This window comes from Mirounga leonina, unplaced genomic scaffold (assembly GCF_011800145.1).
Source record: "Mirounga leonina isolate KUSES-001 unplaced genomic scaffold, KU_Mleo_1.0 Mir_260, whole genome shotgun sequence".
In the NCBI taxonomy this organism is placed as follows: Eukaryota; Metazoa; Chordata; class Mammalia; order Carnivora; family Phocidae; genus Mirounga; species Mirounga leonina.
In genome coordinates this window covers 481,695-494,100 of record NW_023270642.1, presented here as the reverse complement: position 1 = coordinate 494,100, position 12,406 = coordinate 481,695, and the positions used below count along the sequence as shown (strand labels likewise).

The window sequence follows — 12,406 nt, the reverse complement described above, 5'->3', positions numbered from 1 at the left end:
GAGTATGTCGTCTAGTTAGGACAAGTTGTGTTTAATCTAGGGAAACATAACAAATACCAAAGAATATTTTACACTATGTGCTATACCAGATAATTTTCTGTAGATTTTGAGAAAAAGATCAGCATTGTCTTAACCGTTTTGGAATGCTTTATAAAGGAGCTTGGAATGGTATGAACAAAGATACAGATGATAGACAGTATAAGTAGAAGGCAGAATTCAGTGTAATTTGGCAAATATTGTTTGACTACTCTGCGTGTGTGCACAAGTATCTGTTGAAGGCCTGAATTTTGTCTTCCCTCTAGTCTGGTGTGGTTCACAGACATGAATACAGTTAGTTACCATAGAAGTTTGAATAAAATAATGTTACTAAGCAGCACTGAAACTGAAGGTTTGTCATTTACTATGCTAGACACTTAAGGATATGTTTTAGGATCATAAAGAAAGGAGTAGTTAATTCTGCTTATTGTAGTTGGTGAAGAGATGAAGAGCCAGTGAACACGGCCAAAAAAAAAGAAAAAGAAAAAAAAAGAAAGAAAAGTTAGCATTTTATTTTACTGTAGGGAATGTAGCTTCAGTGGATGAAGAAAGTATTTACATGAAAAATTTATTGGGAATGTACCATTTGAAGTATGGAAGTCACATTTCAGTGTATAAATGTTTACTGAGTCAATATATCAGTAATTAAGCTTTCTTACTCTTTGTGAAACTCAGAATAGTAATTTATTGGCTCTCCAATATTTTATAGTTCATGTATGATTTATTTCATATTATGATTTCAGTGCTTCTCAGAAGGGGTCATGGTAGTTCATATTTGATTGTTGGAGGAGGAGGTTGTAGTTTGAAAAAGTACATTCGTTATATTAGCAAAAAAAACAAAAAACACACAACAGGGAATGGATTTGTACTTGTTTAAGAAGCATGGGTATAAAATGATTGAAAGCCACTTATTAAGTAGTCACTTCGGTTCTTACGGTTGGAAGCCTGTGACTAGTGAATGAGTTGGAGAGCAGGAAGAAAATTCAGTAATTAAGTAAAATGTGATCTACAGATCACCATAAAATATGTGTTGCCAAGAGCTTTTACATTGATGATCATATTTTACTTTTGCAGCAAGTCTGAGGTAGACATTATTCCCAGCTTAGTGCTGAGTGCAATGAGAAATTTGTTTCTCCCTATGTTTAGTTTTTAAAACATTTGTTATGTATTTAAAATATACCTAGCACTGTGCTTGTTTGACTCCATTACAGGGCAGAGAGGAACTGTGGCAAAAGGTATGGTCAAAGTTATTAAACTTTTGATCAAGTGAGAATTTTGGAGTGATCCACCTAAAAGTAGATAAAATTACACAATCTGGGAACATAATTTACAATTCTCCTTAATTAAAATAATGTAGAACAGATGTTGTTTTCAAGTGCTTATTGATACCATTACCAGGGTGGTTAACATTTTTTGCTAGCTCCATTTACAATTATCTTTGTAACTTGTCCCAGAGTAAAATTTCTCAAACAAAACTGTTACTAACCTACTCTTTTCTCCTTTCAGGGAAGGGCAAAATCTATAGTCATAGCAGGTGTAGAGAAGGAACATCTCACTAGGCTGGTTTGAAAAAACTAGTTGCCAGGTACTGTCCTTTCTTTTGAATGCAAGGAGGAGCTTGCAAGAATTAATTTCAGGCAACTTTCCATTCTCATTTTGGATCAGCGTTTAATATTATGACTTGATTTGTTTCAAGTGTCTTCTGTTTGTATTTTAAGTCTGTCCTTCTTCAGACTTGAGTTTATTACATGCCCCGTCACTGATCTTTTTAGTTTAATGCTTTTTTTTTTTTTTTAACCAGGTTAGCAGTTTATTATAAAAGGATGTAATTCATAAACAGCCAGATGGAGGAGATGCATAGGGCCGCCTCTGGAAGTGCCACTCTCCCTGAATCTCCACAATTCACCATCCCGAAAGCTCCCAATTTTTTTTTTTTTTTTTCCATTTTCACATAGGCTGTCCTTTTTGAGGGGTGAAAGTAGTATACCAGTTACTCATTTACTAGATTGCTATTGGCTCCATCATGTTTTTAATTGCCTTATTTTGAATTTTGTGAGGTTTTTCCCAAGCATGCTCTTTGTGTCGTGTTGATCCTCTTCCTTGTATTTATGAATTCTGTAAAGGATTTCGACTTAAATTTCCTCCCTGAGTTTTGTACGCTTTTCCTCTAGTTTTGTGGTCTTATTTTTGACTGATCACTGTGAGACCTATTTGAGATTTTCTAAATTCCTTCAAGAGCATAATGGATTCATCTAGATTTTCTCCTATTTTCAGAGAAAATTCTTCACCTCCTTTCACTTTTTCTTCTGTAGAAGAGTTTTTCCTGATTAAGTTCTGTGCTCCCCCCCCCCACAACCAATTTATCTTTGAGGCTTTTTATGTGCCATCATGCGGTATATCCGTTGTCTTTCCTGTGCACTTGTGGGCTGGGTGGTGGGTGACGGTGATTGATCTTCCATATTCACATTTCCTCGGAGAAGGTGGGTAGACCAGTTCCTAGTGATGGATTTTGCTGCAGTCTGTTATTGTTATTTTCTTAAAGTATATAGCCCTATTATGAGCTGTTCTCAGATTCCAGATTGTGTCGTGAGCCTGTAGCTTTGGAGCAGCCTGACCTTTGCTGTTGGAGCTCATTAGCTTCAGGTGGATGTCACCGTTGGGTAAGAAAGAGTTGGTGCTCATAAAAAGCACCTTTTTTTTTTCTTCTGGGCAGGAGTAGTGAATTGTAGAAAGATTTCTAGTTCAGACTACTGTTTGTTTATCTACAGTAGGTGGAAAAGAACTTCTAGTGAAGTGTTAGTTGTATCTTTGCCTTGGAGTACTTAGCCTCTTCGCTTTATTTCCTCTTGTTTTTTTTCTTTCTTCTTCTTCCTTTCTGCTAAGTTTTGTTAATCATTAATTCTGCCTTCTTATTTGGGTCATAAACACCTTCATGGTCACCAGCACATACCTCTTCCTGCCAGAGAGAGGGAAATAAAATGTTGAGCTTTACTTGTTCTTCCTGAAGGGGAAAGATGCTCCTGCCCCAGAGGAATGCATCTCCCCACTCTCACCCTCAAATTTGATGGAATAGAGATCAGTGGGATTTCTGAGCACCTTCCATTTGGGCACCCCCATCTGATTGCCCTCTGCCCAATCAGGAGAAGTGGGAAGAGCTGCATGTAAATTCTCTGAGGCTTTCAGTTTGGCTCTCTGTTGTTTTTATACTCTATATTGATTTTTAAATATTCTTTTATAGGACTATTTTTTCCCTTTTAAAGGCAGATACAGAAAATAATGATGGTGGGACAGACTTGGGATGAATACAGCTGTATTATATTTTTAGGAGAGATTATAATATACCTCAATGTAGGTATCCTAATCTTTTCTACTATTAAGGTGAAAAGATTTTAAAATGTTATGACATAAAAAAGGAAGCAAATTCTGTTGTCTAACAGAGAGTATTTGAAAGTTAAAAACCCTTAACCTTTCTTACTAGAAACCTGCTTCTATTGAAAGGTTGAGCTTTTGAATCAGGCCTAGGTTCCTATCCCAGCTTTGTCACTTAGTCTGGCTTTGTCTGCACAGTAGATTTGCAATCAATATTTGCTGACTTGAATTTAATTGGTTGTGTTGAATAAAAATGTACCCTTTTGCAAGGATTTGATAGGAAGAAATTTTTTGTGGATGACTTCTCTTGGTACTGGTTGACTTTTCGGTACCTTATTTTAAAATTTGAAATAAATGTAGGGCGCCTGGGTGGCTCAGTCGTTAAGCGTCTGCCTTCGGCTCAGGTCATGATCCCAGGATCCTGGGATCGAGTCCCACATTGGGCTCCCTGCTCAGCGGGGAGCCTGCTTCTCCCTCACCCACTCTCCCAGCTTGTGTTCCCTCTGTCTGTCTCTCTCTGTTGAAAAAATAAATAAAATCTTAAAAAAAAAAAAAAGAAAGAAATTAACTCACCACATTTTTTAAGTAATTTTTCTCTAAAATATAATTGTTCAATTTCTACAAATACAGTACTTAAAAAGTTTCTAAAGATTTTATCTGTAAATGTAAAAGGAAATGCCACATGAGTTACTTGTGACAATGATAAAAATATTAAATACGTGTGTATTTAGGAGTTTTGAATAGGACATAAAACTACACTTTGGTGAATAAAGGTGAGTTTGGAGTGGAGATTAAAATAATTATGTATAATTTTTGACAGTGGAAACAATGCACACAATTCAGGGTGTTAACCACTAAAATGAAATTGTTTGGAGGAGGTGCTTAACATGATGTATTGTTTAAGGAATGAATTGTGACCCCTTAGATAAACTTGAATATGGTAAGAAGTAATACTAGGGTAAAATGCCTTTGTAGAAATCGAGGCACAAAACCTGTGGGTACACTCATGAAATTTGCCAATTAAATTAACTTTTGTTGGTCTCCCCTTAGTTTGAAGGACTAAGAAATAAACTCACAGGACATTATAAATCCTTTCACTTCTCTTCTTTGAGTCTGTTCTCACACTGGAAGGATGTTCTTTTTTTTTAATAATGACTTGAATAGGCCTTCAAAAAATTATAGTTTAATGAAGTGCAGACCGGGTGGTAGCTGGTATGTAATTCAGACGGTGTGATTTCCACTCCGTCTGTGTGACCCTGGAAAGGTTATTTTACCTCTCTGTGATTTGCTTTCCTCATCTGTAAACCAAAGATAGTATCATTCCCAACCGCGTAGAGGTACTTAGAGGAGATAGCTGTTATTATTTTTATCATTATTGTCATTATTGTAGTCATTTGAAAGTGTTGAAATAAAAGTGCGATGACTTTTTGTTACAAATTACCCTAAATCCTCCAAACTCAGTGTGTTATTTTTGTCTGTGCCTGCTGTATGCTTAGGTGTACCAATCTTCCTCTGTTTTTGTAGTCTTCAGTGGGCAGCAGTTCATGCGGGAAATCCCACTGGTACACGGTACTGGGATTCATGTTTCTAGTAGTAAAATGTCTTTTCAGAGAAGTTTTCTTCCTTTTAGCCTCTCCTGGGTTTACTTCCTCTAGACAGAAGAAGCCTCGAGTCACTCTCCCGTATTTCTATTTCTATTAGTTATGTTAACCTCCCACCCTGATCTTTTTTTAAGGTAGTCTGTGATACTCATGTTCAGAAATATCTGTATTTTGTCTAATGTAGTAATATAAAACACTGAGATTTTGCTGCTCTTATTATTTTTACATACAAATGGTTAGGAATCTAATTGTTAGAAAGCACATTAAGTAGAATAATCCTTCTTAGATGTGGAACCTAAAATACGCGTCTAGTTATATTAATATAATTGGTATCTAATATGATAGCATCTGATTAAACCTCATTGTTATACAGTATAATAAGGTTTTTTTTTTTTTTTTTTAAAGATTTTATGTATTTGACAGAGAGAGACACAGCAAGAGAGGGAACACAAGCAGGGGGAGTGGGAGAGGGAGAAGCAGGCTCCCCACTTAGCAGGGAGCCCGATGAGGGGCTTGGTCCCAGGACCCTGGGATCACGACCTGAGCCGAAGGAAGTCCCTTAATGACTGAGCCACCCAGGCATCCCTATAATAAGGTTTTGATATTGTATCCAAATAAGTATCTGAGTGGCTGTAACAATGAGCATTAATCTTGTTTACAGTTGTTTTATTTCAAACCCATATCCTTTCTTCTTTATCTTGTTCCTCCCCTAATGGGGATCAATCCAAAATTTTCTGGTATGATTATGATTGAAAAAAATCAAAGCCTTTAAACTAAGTTACTTCAGAGATTTGCATCCAGGTATTCTGTCTCCAAATGGGTGCCCTTAACTCTATGCTCACATGTTATTGTACACTGCTTGCCCCCCTTAAGCTTACTGTTTTCGTTTTTGTTGTTGTTTCTTGGATACCTCAGAATATTTTCAGTTACCTTTATCTTTAGTTTCTTTATTAAATAGTAAGATACTATGCTCGATATAGAGAGAACACCAAACAGTGACTTCTAGGGATGAGATGGCAGTTCCTAAGACAAGTCAGCTTCACACATCTGTAGTAGATGGGTAAGAGCTACTTGTATCTTAAATACTAAATTTTTTAAAACAAAGATTGTTTATATTTGATTATGTATCTGACTTAAGTCACCTGACTTAAATCACCTCCCCAGTTCTTGCCGTCATTGGGATCTTCAAGAGTACATGCAGGTAATACCTCTCACACTCTGGTCTGGCAGTTTTCTTGACTTTTTCAACTCCGGTGGCCTTCGAGCACTGTATGAGAGACCTCTTTTGTCCTCACCTCCTCCTGGCCTCTTCTCTGATTCCAGCCACTGCTGCTGGGAACAGTGTTATGACTCACTTTTGGCTGACTGCATCTTGCCCTCAGGTTCCTCCTGGAACTTCTCTTGTGTGATTGTGGGGCGAGAAGCTGCTGCAGCCTTCTGCGCAGATGCACGGTAGTTCTTGGAAGTGTCGGGGAAGTGAATGCCCCTCGGAACAAACTTTTACCTATGGGGACTGGAATTAATGTACTTCTCCACATTGACCCTCCTCTGTACAGACTTCCTGTACACTTCTCAAAACTTCTCAGCCAGGTCAAGCCCCCAGGCACCCACATGGCAAAGAAGTCTGAATTGGCTGTCTTGGTTCACTGTCTTCCGTATCTCTGTCTTTCCCTGGGGTCACCTTTGTATAATAATCGCCTGCAATCCTGTTTTTGTCTCAGCCTCTGCTTTTGGAAGGAACTCTGGCTCAAACAATTGCCTGTAGCTATATTCCCACTTAGAACTTTTTACCCAAGACTACCTGTCTTTGAAATGTTAAGCCTGTCCTTCCTTTCTAGCTCTTCCCTCCCCTGTGTACAGGAGCCCCTTTCTTCTCACCTACCTCTTGTGATCTCTAGTCCTTTGACTTTGTCCTCTTCTGTGTTGTTAACTGTGAGCATGGCCAGTGCCTCCTCCCCGCCCACCCGCACTTGCCCTAGAAACCAATGGATTAATTCAGTGATTTCCAGTGGGAGTCTGACGATCCATGCGAGATAGTCTCAGTGATTTGAACTACAAGAATTGGTAAAAAATGTTGTGCTTTTGTGCTAATAATTATAGTAATAAGCAACCAACATCTGGATTATCTGGTCGAGTACCTTATAGCTGAGTCATCATTATTTTGGTGCCGAGTTTTATTTGTATGTGTAAATTAATCTTGGTTCATAATGTATAAGAGCCAGGACCATGAAGCATTTTACGTCTAGCTTTAAGTTGGCTGTACATACCTAAATGAATTGAAAATTGGTATTGCTAGGGTGTCTATAGTAACTGTTTTCTATTTAAAGGGAGTCTGCACATTAATTCTGACAAACTCTTCTTTCCTGGGCTTCTGAGTAATGTCAGAGAAAATGTCATACAGTTTAATATAGTTCAGCAAAAATTTTTGAGCATTGACTTTGTGCCAAGTGGTTCTGGTGCTTGCTGTTGTTGAATAAGACGTGCCAAGGCCCTGTCTTCTTGGAGCCTGGAACCCGTCAGGAAAGATGGGTGTGAACAGGTCATTCGGAGTGAGAGGAGTGAATGTGCCTTTTAAGTCAGGGCCCTGAGCACTGCTGTGTAATGCCCCACCTGTTCTAGTACCCACCCCCCTTAAGCCCCACCTCCTCCTCTCCCAGCAGTTGTCCTTGCTCTGCTTTCAGAGCAAACCTAGGCTGTCTTGCCCTGAGCTGACTGAGAAGCACCTCTCTTCAGGCTTGCACACTCCCTTGTGTGCTGGATGCTGTCCTCTCTGCTCCAAGGACGCTGGGCTCCATCAGTTATTCTCTCCTGGGTCCTCACCTCGTCAGCTTGCCTCTTTTCCTGAGTATTCTTTCCTTCACAGCCTATTTTCATAGTTTTGGTTGCTGCCTCTGTGGCAGCCATTCTGGGGTAATCCGTCCTCTCTAACCCTGACTTATCTCCTGAGATCGAGACCTGTCTCTTGCCTTCCCCGTAGGTAGGTAGCCTCCCAAGAAGTCCCTCAGGCATCTCACCTTGCACAGTTTTAAAACAAAGGCATGATTTGCTCCTCTGACGTCATTCTCCTTCTGCCTTCTTTGTTTGAAAGTGGTGATTCCTTTTCCAAGCAACTAGCAGATCCCCACTGTGCTACCTCCTAATCCCACAGTTGTCTTCTCATCATCGCCCAGTGCTGCTCTGTGCCTTCAGATGTTTGCTGAGCCCCAGCAGTGAAAGCAGTGCTGGTTTTGTAGCTCTCACCTAGACGCTCATCCTCTGTCTCATGGATTTTTTGCCATGTATGTATCGTATGCTACCCTGCCCCATTTTTTTTCCAGTTTCCCTGCTATATATAGAATAGAATCTAAACCCTTTGAGCATGGATGGCCTTGAAGTCTCAGAAATGCTTAAGTACGTTAAGATTCTTTTTGGATTTTATGATTTTAAGATTTTTTAAATTTATTTTAAGATTATAGTAACAATTTTTACTTACTGTAAAAAAATTAGGGGGACAAAATAATCATTCATCCCACAGACCAGATTTAACTATAAATAACATATATATATATATAGAATTTTTTAAGATTTTATTTACTTATTTGACAGGAGAGAGTGAGAGAGCACAAGCAGGGGGAGGGGCAGAGGGAGAAGCAGGCTCCCCACTGAGCAGGGAGCCCGATGTGGGACTCAATCCCAGGACCCTGGGATCACAACCCGCGTCGAAGGTAGACGCCTAACCGACTGAGCTACCCAGGTGCCCCTGGATATATTTTTTCTAATCTTTCTTCGGTACAGATAGAGTGAGACAGTCCCAATTGGGTGGTGAGGGGGGAGTCACCCAAACATGTATGTTTAGAAATGAGATTGGAAAGAAGTTACTGTAATTTTTCCTAGGACTCCACGGCTTTGCACATACAAACCTCTTGCCTGGAACATTTCTCTCCATCTGCCTGCCTGTTTTGCCAAATCCATGAAGCCGCTGAACTTGGCCAGGCAGATTTTGGTGTCCTCAGTGCACTTTGTCCTTATTTTCATTACAGAAACCATCACATCATATTGTAATCATTTGTATTTTTGTCTGAAGAGAAAATTCCTTGAGACAGCGATTTTTGTGTCTCCAGATAGGGCACAAAACCTAACAAAGTTGGTTGAGGAAGAATTTCCAGAGAGGTGGGGGAGAAACCAGTAAAGCCCGAGGGAACAGAGTGGGTTAAGAAAGAATGGTGAAATGGATTAAGTGCTGCCTGTAATATCTGTGGGTGGTAAATGGATGTATCTCCCCAAGTACCTATTGTAGGCAGTCAAGAAATTTTGAATGAATGAATAAATGAATGAATGCAGAGAGTGAGAGAAGGCCTGGAAGGCTCTTTTTTGCAAGAGCAGTTTCACATGCATGGTAAGAAGTGGACACCAATAACAGCCGGTTGAGGAGGGAGTAGGAGATTATAAAATGGAGAACAGTGTAGACAACTCCAACAGTGTAGATAACCTTTGAAGAGAGGATCAGGATAATGCCTGGAGGCATCTCTCCCTGCGGCCCCTCCCCTCAGGATGAAGTGTTCTGCAAGGAATGCCCTTGGTAGGGAACTCCTTAGCTCGGGACTCACAGGCCCCGCTGGTGAGCATGTGGGTTTTAGGCCCAGGTGGGCATCCAGGTAAATCTGATGCGGATATTGCCTAGACCACACTTGGAAAGAGCTGCCTTAGGAGGAAATGCTTTGGAAGCTCTTGGTGCGTCCTCCTTCCCACCCCCACATGCTGGAGGAGCATCCAGTACCTTCAAGGACTGTCCAGATTGACGGAGAGGCTGCTGGGTCTTCTGTGCCACGTCCTCTGCACTGCCTGCTCTCCTGTCCTCACTCACTGCTAAACCAGTTTCTTCTCAGCCTATTCCTCACCGCTCTTTAGTCTTCTTTGCTGTCTTCTTCTGTCTCTGGGGGCTTCTCTGTTTCCTGAGGGAGAGCCTGGCCTTTTACATGTTCCCCAGCCAATGACGGTGCCTCTCTGTTTCTTGCCAGTGCGCTGACCAGTCACAGGAGAGTTGACAAGTATCCTTGAACTGTTCTCAGCTGCTGTCCTGTTCTCTCAGCTGCTCTTCAACACTAAAGCCTATTTTGCCTGCTTGTGGGTTTGGAGCTCTTCCAGAGCAAGAGAGTTTCAGAAGGCTAATCTTTGACTTGTCAGGGTTTACAGAAGGAGAAGGACAGGGCATTTAAAATAATATTTTAAAGGTGGGTAGCCTAAGGATGTGAGGCTGCCTAAAACAGTGTTTCTGTTACCTCATAACTTTATCTTCATGGTGATTCTCTGAATTGTGTAGTATTTTAAAACGTTTTTCAAAGCAGTCTAGTGGTCCTTGAAGTAGCCTGAGGAGTATCCTGAAGAAACACGTATCAGCCCATATATGGAACAAATATTTATTCTGTTGACTTTGTGTAGAAACTGCCCAGATGGTCCATTCATCACAGTCTTAATGTTCCAGGGCCTTTTTGTCATAACTTTGGAATTGATAACATTATTTGAATTGCTTAGAATTTTAGTCTGATGGATTTATTGCACATAAACCTATTGGGGAGGCCATAGAAGGCAAACTGTAGGCATGTCGCACTTCTGTGACACTCCGCACAGTTACAGCCTTTTTTTTTAGATTTTATTTATTTCAGAGAGAGAGAGAGTGAGCTAGAGAGAGAGAGAGCACAGCATGGTGAGGGGCAGAGGGAGAAGCAGGCTCCCCAACGATCAGGGAGCTGGACGCGGGACTCGATCCCAGGACTCCGGGACCATGATCCAAGCGGAAGGCAGCTGCTTAACCAACTGAGCCACCCAGGTGCCCCAGTTACAGTCTTTTGGATGCAGTTATAAATGATGTGTAAGCAAAACTGTTCGCTTGCCGCATAGCAGGACGTGCTTTTCTGAGCACAATGTAGAGCGTGTGGTTACGTAAGTTACTCTCACTGCTCTTCTCTGGGAAGCCAACAGAGAAAGCTTACACAGCATTTAACAGCAGAAGAGACACAGGGATCTGGGGTGCTCTGAGCACAACTTTGAAGCACTCTTCGGGACTTGTGGGATTAGCATCTCAGAATGGAAGCTTTTGAAGCCAGGTTTTGTTTTTTTTTTAAGAAATATTTTTTTCTTACTAAAGGAAATGTACCAAGAAAGAAGAAAATCCCACACAGTTACTCTGCCATCATTGTTTTTATTAAGAAACTGAAAAGAAGAAAACACTGTGACAATTTAAAAACAAACCCATTGTCTTTTTTTAATAAAGATTTAGTGCATGCGCGAGCAGGGGGGAGGGGCAGAGGGAGAGGGACAAGCAGACTCCCCACTGAGTGCAGAGCCGCACACAGGGCTCCATCCCAGAACCCTGAGATCATGACCTGAGCCGAAATCCAGTTAGATTCTTCACTGACGGAGCCACCCAGGCACCCCCAACATTGTCTTTATATTACGCATATGCCTCTGTCATCACTAGGTCTCCTTGGGTACTTTATACGTGCGTGTACGGTCATTTTTACATACTTGTCATCTTAATATGTACTTTGCATCCAGAATTATTCTAAAAACCTTTTGTTACTACATTTTATCTTTATGACTCTAATAGTCCATTTGGTTGAAGCAGTTAGCTGATTCCTTGTTACTGGGTAGAGGACGTTTGTGTTTTTGCCTATTGTAAATAAACGAGTTGTGTGTGTGTATCACGTTTTATATTTTTAACTATTTCCTTAGGATGAATATCTAATAGCTAGATTGCTAAGTCAGAAGGTAGAAACATTTTTTATGGTTTTTGGTATAGGTTAAATTATTTCCCAAAAAATTATACCAGTTTATAGAGCCATCTCTGGTTTCTCTCAGCCATCTGCAATAGTTTTATTGGGTTAAAACTCCCCCCCCCTTTTTTTTCCTGCTGGTTTACCTAATATTGCTTTAATTCATACTTCTTTGGTAACTAGTAAAGCTAACTTTTTGGGACTTTACCGTATTTCTTCTTGTTTGTTTGTTTGTATTCTTGTGGGAAAGGCAGATATTTATACATAATTGGCTGCTAGTCCAAGAGCAGTAAACAGTTAAAGGAGAAGGTTAGTGAGCTGTGGCTGGAGCCATCTTTGACCAACTCTGCTAAAGTATAGATCAATATTGTGAAAACTGATTCACGGAAAATTGTCCTATACCTGATGGGTGCAGGTTGGGGTAATTCTGAACAATATACAGGAGATTACTTAATTTTTCTTTAGCGATTCTGGAAGACACTCAAACCCCTGTTAGGTCTTTTTAGGCTCCCTTCCTGCACTTTTTCTTCCTTCCTTCCTTCCTTCCTCCCTCCCTCCCTCCCTCCCTCCCTCCCTCCTTCCCTCCCTCCCTCCCTCCCTCCTTTCTTTCTTTCTTTCTTTCTTTCTTTCTTTCTTTCTTTCTTTCTT

The 12,406-nt window shown here is 40.4% G+C and overlaps 1 protein-coding gene and 1 long non-coding RNA gene across 3 annotated transcripts in view; one reads left to right on the top strand and one right to left on the bottom strand.

Moving 5' to 3' along the window:
- Positions 1–12,406, top strand: part of ITGB1 (integrin subunit beta 1) — a 45,464-nt gene that overhangs the window by 4,953 nt on the left and 28,105 nt on the right. The window lies entirely within an intron of this gene.
- Positions 2,862–9,895, bottom strand: LOC118026616. Its single transcript, XR_004683631.1, has 2 exons — positions 9,763–9,895; positions 2,862–2,992 (listed from the first exon to the last, which is right to left on the bottom strand). It is a non-coding gene; the product is annotated as an uncharacterized LOC118026616 (long non-coding RNA).